Source organism: Rissa tridactyla, chromosome 28 (assembly GCF_028500815.1).
Source record: "Rissa tridactyla isolate bRisTri1 chromosome 28, bRisTri1.patW.cur.20221130, whole genome shotgun sequence".
NCBI lineage: Eukaryota > Metazoa > Chordata > Aves > Charadriiformes > Laridae > Rissa > Rissa tridactyla.
In genome coordinates this window covers 263283-270316 of record NC_071493.1, presented here as the reverse complement: position 1 = coordinate 270316, position 7034 = coordinate 263283, and positions in this window count along the sequence as shown.

Genomic DNA, 7034 nt, shown 5'->3' with positions numbered 1-7034 from the left:
GCGTGGGAGCTGTCGCCAGAGCCACGGCCCTACCGGAAAATGCTTCGCAGGCTGGCGCGGCGGCGCCACGTGGGCGGCGGTGTCGCCAAGGCTGACGGCCGCCGGAAAGCCCGCAGCCCCACGGGCTGTGGGGCCACGCGAGCGGCTGCCAAAGAGCTTTCCAACGAGGCACGGCTTTCCCTCCTGGCTCTTCGGGCGTGAGAGCTGTCGCCAGAGCCGCGGCCCCACCGGAAAATGCTTCGCAGGCTGGCGCGGCGGCGCCACGTGGGCGCCGGTGTCGCCGAGGCTGACGGCCGCCGGAAAGCCCGCAGCCCCACGGGCTGTGGGGCCACGCGAGCGGCTGCCAAAGAGCTTTCCAAGGAGGCACGGCTTTCCCTCCTGGCTCTTCGGGCGTGAGAGCTGTCGCCAGAGCCGCGGCCCTACCGGAAAATGCTTTGCAGGCTGGCGCGGCGGCGCCACGTGGGCGCCGGTGTCGCTGAGGCTGACGGCCGCCGGAAAGCCCACAGCCCCACGGGCTGTGGGGCCACGCGAGCGGCTGCCAAAGAGCTTTCCAACGAGGCACGGCTTTCCCTCCTGGCTCTTCGGGCGTGAGAGCTGTCGCCAGAGCCGCGGCCCTACCGGAAAATGCTTCGCAGGCTGGCGCGGCGGCGCCACGTGGGCGCCGGTGTCGCTGAGGCTGATGGCCGCCGGAAAGCCCGCAGCCCCACGGGCTGTGGGGCCACGCGAGCGGCTGCCAAAGAGCTTTCCAACGAGGCACGGCTTTCCCTCCTGGCTCTTCGGGCGTGGGAGCTGTCGCCAGAGCCGCGGCCCTACCGGAAAATGCTTCGCAGGCTGGCGTGGCGGCGACACGTGGTCGCAGGTGTCGCCGAGGCTGACGGCCGTCAGAAAGCCCACAGCCCCACGGGCTGTGGGGCCACGCGAGCGGCTGCCAAAGAGCTTTCCAAGGAGGCACGGCTTTCCCTCCTGGCTTTTCGGGCGTGGGAGCTGTCGCCAGAGCCGCGGCCCTACCGGAAAATGCTTCGCAGGCTGGCGCGGGGGCGCCACGTGGGCGCCGGTGTCGCCGAGGCTGACGGCCGCCGGAAAGCCCGCAGCCCCACGGGCTGTGGGGCCACGCGAGCGGCTGCCAAAGAGCTTTCCAAGGAGGCACGGCTTTCCCTCCTGGCTCTTCGGGCGTGGGAGCTGTCGCCAGAGCCGCGGCCCTACCGGAAAATGCTTCGCAGGCTGGCGCGGCGGCGCCACGTGGGCGCCGGTGTCGCCGAGGCTGACGGCAGCCGGAAAGCCCGCAGCCCCACGGGCTGTGGGGCCACGCGAGCGGCTGCCAAAGAGCTTTCCAAGGAGGCACGGCTTTCCCTCCTGGCTCTTCGGGCGTGGGAGCTGTCGCCAGAGCCGCGGCCCCACCGGAAAATGCTTTGCAGGCTGGCGCGGCGGCGCCACGTGGGCGCCGGTGTCGCCGAGGCTGACTTCCGCCGGAAAGCCCGCAGCCCCACGAGCTGTGGGGCCACACGAGCGGCTGCCAAAGAGCTTTCCAATGAGGCACGGCTTTCCCTCCTGGCTCTTCGGGCGTGGGAGCTGTCGCCAGAGCCGCGGCCCTACCGGAAAATGCTTCGCAGGCTGGCGCGGGGGGCGCCACGTGGGCGCCGGTGTCGCCGAGGCTGACGGCCGCCGGAAAGCCCGCAGCCCCACGGGCTGTGGGGCCACGCGAGCGGCTGCCAAAGAGCTTTCCAAGGAGGCACGGCTTTCCCTCCTGGCTCTTCGGGCGTGGGAGCTGTCGCCAGAGCCGCGGCCCCACCGGAAAATGCTTTGCAGGCTGGCGCGGCGGCGCCACGTGGGCGCCGGTGTCGCCGAGGCTGACGGCCGCCGGAAAGCCCGCAGCCCTACGGGCTGTGGGGCCACGCGAGCGGCTGCCAAAGAGCTTTCCAACGAGGCACGGCTTTCCCTCCTGGCTCTTCGGGTGTGGGAGCTGTCGCCAGAGCCGCGGCCCTACCGGAAAATGCTTCGCAGGCTGGCGCGGCGGCGCCACGTGGGCGCCGGTGTCGCCGAGGCTGACGGCCGACGGAAAGCCCGCAGCCCCACGGCCTGTGGGGCCACGCGAGCGGCTGCCAAAGAGCTTTCCAAAGAGGCACGGCTTTCCCTCCTGGCTCTTCGGGCGTGGGAGCTGTCGCCAGAGCCACGGCCCTATCGGAAAATGCTTCGCAGGCTGGCGTGGCGGCGCCACGTGGGCACCGGTGTCGCCGAGGCTGACGGCCGCCAAAAAGCCCCGCAGCCCCACGGGCTGTGGGGCCACGCGAGCGGCTGCCAAAGAGCTTTCCAAGGAGGCACGGCTTTCCCTCCTGGCTCTTCGGGCGTGGGAGCTGTCGCCAGAGCCACGGCCCCACCGGAAAATGCTTCGCAGGCTGGCGCGGCGGCGCCACGTGGGCGCCGGTGTCGCCGAGGCTGACGGCCGCCGGAAAGCCCGCAGCCCCACGGGCTGTGGGGCCACGCGAGCGGCTGCCAAAGAGCTTTCCAAGGAGGCACGGCTTTCCCTCCTGGCTCTTCGGGCGGGGGAGCTGTCGCCAGAGCCGCAGCCCTACCGGAAAATGCTTCGCAGGCTGGCGCGGCGGTGAATCGTGGGCGCCGTTGTCGCCGAGGCTGACAGCCGCCGGAAAGCCCGCAGCCCCACGGGCTGTGGGGCCACGCGAGCGGCTGCCAAAGAGCTTTCCAACGAGGCATGGCTTTCCCTCCTGGCTCTTCGGGCGTGGGAGCTGTCGCCAGAGCCGCGGCCCTACAGGAAAATGCTTCGCAGGCTGGCGCAGCGGCGCTACGTGGGCACCGGTGGCACCGAGGCTGACGGCCGCAGGAAAGCCCGCAGCCCCACGGGCTGTGGGGCCACGCGAGCGGCTGCCAAAGAGCTTTCCAAGGAGGCACGGCTTTCCCTCCTGGCTCTTCGGGCGTGGGAGCTGTCGCCATAGCCGCGGCCCTACAGGAAAATACTTCGGAGGCTGGCGCGGCGGCACCACGTGGGCGCTGGTGGCGCCGAGGCTGATGGCCGCCGGAAAGCCCGCAGCCCCACGGGCTGTGGGGCAACGCGAGCGGCTGCCAAAGAGCTTTCCAAGGAGGCACGGCTTTCCCTCCTGGCTCTTCGGGCGTGGGAGCTGTCGCCAGAGCCACGGCCCTTACCGGAAAACGCTTCGCAGGCTGGCGTGGCCGCGCCACGTGGGCGCCGGTGTCGCCAAGGCTGACGCCCGCCAGAAAGCCCGCAGCCCCACGGGCTGTGGGGCCACGCGAGTGGCTGTCAAAGAGCTTTCCAAGGAGGCACGGCTTTCCCTCCTGGCTCTTCGGGCGTGGGAGCTGTCGCCAGAGCCGCGGCCCTACAGGAAAATGCTTCGCAGGCTGGCGCAGCGGCGCCACGTGGGCACCGGTGGCACCGAGGCTGACGGCCGTCGGAAAGCCCGCAGCCCCACGGGCTGTGGGGCCACGCGAGCGGCTGCCAAAGAGCTTTCCAATGAGGCAGGGCTTTCCCTCCTGGCTCTTCGGGCGTGGGAGCTGTCGCCATAGCCGCGGCCCTACAGGAAAATACTTCGGAGGCTGGCGCGGCGGCACCACGTAGGCGCTGGTGGCGCCGAGGCTGATGGCCGCCGGAAAGCCCGCAGCCCCACGGGCTGTGGGGCCACGCGAGCCGCTGCCAAAGAGCTTTCCAAGGAGGCACGGCTTTCCCTCCTGGCTCTTCGGGCGTGGGAGCTGTCGCCAGAGCCGCGGCCCTACCGGAAAATGCTTCGCAGGCTGGCGCGGCGGCGCCATGTGGGCGCCGGTGGCGGCGAGGCTGACTTCCGCCGGAAAGCCCGCAGCCCCACGGGCTGTGGGGCCACGCGAGCGGCTGCCAAAGAGCTTTCCAAGGAGGCACGGCTTTCCCTCCTGGCTCTTCGGGCGTGGGAGCTGTCGCCAGAGCCGCGGCCCTACCGGAAAATGCTTCGCAGGCTGGCGCGGCGGCGCCACGTGGGCGCCGGTGTCGCCGAGCCTGACGGCCACCGGAAAGCCCGCAGCCCCACAGGCTGTGGGGCCACGCGAGCGGCTGCCAAAGAGCTTTCCAAGGAGGCACGGCTTTCCCTCCTGGCTCTTCGGGCGTGGGAGCTGTCGCCAGAGCCGCGGCCCTACCGGAAAATGCTTCACAGGCTGGCGTGGCCGCGCCACGTGAGCGCCGGTGTCGTCGAGGCTGACGGCAGCCGGAAAGCCCGCAGCCCCACGGGCTGTGGGGCCACGCGAGCGGCTGCCAAAGAGCTTTCCAACGAGGCACGGCTTTCCCTCCTGGCTCTTCAGGCGTGGGAGCTGTCGCCAGAGCCGCGGCCCTACCGGAAAATGCTTCGCAGGCTGGCGCGGCGGCGCCACGTGGGCGCCGGTGTCGCCGAGGGTGACGGCCGCCGGAAAGCCCACAGCCCCACGGGCTGTGGGGCCACGCGAGCGGCTGCCAAAGAGCTTTCCAATGAGGCACGGCTTTCCCTCCTGGCTCTTCGGGCGTGGGAGCTGTCGCCAGAGCCGCGGCCCTACTGGGAAATGCTTCGCAGGCTGGCGCGGGGGAGCCACGTGGGCGCTGGTGTCGCCGAGGCTGACGGCCGCCGGAAAGCCCGCAGCCCCACGGGCTGTGGGGCCACGCGAGCGGCTGCCAAAGAGCTTTCCAATGAGGCACGGCTTTCCCTCCTGGCTCTTCGGGCGTGGGAGCTGTCGCCAGAGCCACGGCCCTACAGGAAAATGCTTCGCAGGCTGGCGCGGCGGCGCCACGTGGGCGGCGGTGTCGCCAAGGCTGACGGCCGCCGGAAAGCCCGCAGCCCCACGGGCTGGGGGGCCACGCGAGCGGCTGCCAAAGAGCTTTCCAAGGAGGCACGGCTTTCCCTCCTGGCTCTTCGGGCGTGGGAGCTGTCGCCAGAGCCGCGGCCCTACCGTAAAATGCTTCGCAGGCTGGCGCGGGGGTGCCACGTGGGCGCCGGTGTCGTCGAGGCTGACGGCAGCCGGAAAGCCCGCAGCCCCACGGGCTGTGGGGCCACGCGAGCGGCTGCCAAAGAGCTTTCCAACGAGGCACGGCTTTCCCTCCTGGCTCTTCGGGTGTGGGAGCTGTCGCCAGAGCCGCGGCCCTACCGGAAAATGCTTCGCAGGCTGGCGCGGCGGCGCCACGTGGGCGCCGGTGTCGCCGAGGCTGACGGCCGCCGGAAAGCCCGCAGCCCCACGGGCTGTGGGGCCACGCGAGCGGCTGCCAAAGAGCTTTCCAACGAGGCACGGCTTTCCCTCCTGGCTCTTCGGGCGTGAGAGCTGTCGCCAGAGCCGCGGCCCCACCGGAAAATGCTTTGCAGGCTGGCGCGGCGGCGCCACGTGGGCGCCGGTGTCGCCGAGGCTGACGGCCGCCGGAAAGCCCGCAGCCCCACGGGCTGTGGGGCCACGCGAGCGGCTGCCAAAGAGCTTTCCAAGGAGGCACGGCTTTCCCTCCTGGCTCTTCGGGCGTGGGAGCTGTCGCCAGAGCCGCGGCCCCTACCGGAAAATGCTTCGCAGGCTGGCGCGGCGGCGCCACGTGGGCGCCGGTGTCGCTGAGGCTGACGGCCGCCGGAAAGCCCGCAGCCCCACGGGCTGTGGGGCCACGTGAGCGGCTGCCAAAGAGCTTTCCAACGAGGCACGGCTTTCCCTCCTGGCTCTTCGGGCGTGGGAGCTGTCGCCAGAGCCGCGGCCCTACCGGAAAATGCTTCGCAGGCTGGCGTGGCGGCGCCACGTGGTCGCAGGTGTCGCCGAGGCTGACGGCCGTCAGAAAGCCCACAGCCCCACGGGCTGTGGGGCCACGCGAGCGGCTGCCAAAGAGCTTTCCAAGGAGGCACGGCTTTCCCTCCTGGCTCTTCGGGCGTGGGAGCTGTCGCCAGAGCCGCGGCCCTACTGGAAAATGCTTCGCAGGCTGGCGCGGGGGCGCCACGTGGGCGCCGGTGTCGCCGAGGCTGACGGCCGCCGGAAAGCCCGCAGCCCCACGGGCTGTGGGGCCACGCGAGCGGCTGCCAAAGAGCTTTCCAATGAGGCACGGCTTTCCCTCCTGGCTCTTCGGGCGTGGGAGCTGTCGCCAGAGCCGCGGCCCTACCGGAAAATGCTTCGCAGGCTGGCGCGGCCGCGCCACGTGGGCGCCGGTGTCGCCGAGGCTGACGGCCGCCGGAAAGCCCGCAGCCCCACGGGCTGTGGGGCCACGCGAGCGGCTGCCAAAGAGCTTTCCAAGGAGGCACGGCTTTCCCTCCTGGCTCTTCGGGCGTGGGAGCTGTCGCCAGAGCCGCGGCCCTACCGGAAAATGCTTTGCAGGCTGGCGCGGCGGCGCCACGTGGGCGCCGGTGTCGCCGAGGCTGACTTCCGCCGGAAAGCCCGCAGCCCCACGGGCTGTGGGGCCACGCGAGCGGCTGCCAAAGAGCTTTCCAATGAGGCACGGCTTTCCCTCCTGGCTCTTCGGGCGTGGGAGCTGTCGCCAGAGCCGCGGCCCTACCGGAAAATGCTTCGCAGGCTGGCGCGGGGGGCGCCACCGTGGGCGCCGGTGTCGCCGAGGCTGACGGCCGCCGGAAAGCCCGCAGCCCCACGGGCTGTGGGGCCACGCGAGCGGCTGCCAAAGAGGTTTCCAAGGAGGCACGGCTTTCCCTCCTGGCTCTTCGGGCGTGGGAGCTGTCGCCAGAGCCGCGGGCCCTACCGGAAAATGCTTTGCAGGCTGGCGCGGCGGCGCCACGTGGGCGCCGGTGTCGCCGAGGCTGACTTCCGCCGGAAAGCCCGCAGCCCCACGGGCTGTGGGGCCACAGGAGCGGCTGCCAAAGAGCTTTCCAAAGAGGCACGGCTTTCCCTCCTGGCTCTTCGGGCGTGGGAGCTGTCGCCAGAGCCACGGCCCTACCGGAAAATGCTTCGCAGGATGGCATGGCGGCGCCACGTGTGCACCGGTGTCGCCGAGGCTGACGGCCGCCGGAAAGCCTGCAGCCCCACGGGCTGTGGGGCCACGCGAGCGGCTGCCAAAGAGCTTTCCAAGGAGGCACGGCTTTCCCTCCTGGCTCTTCGGGCGTGGG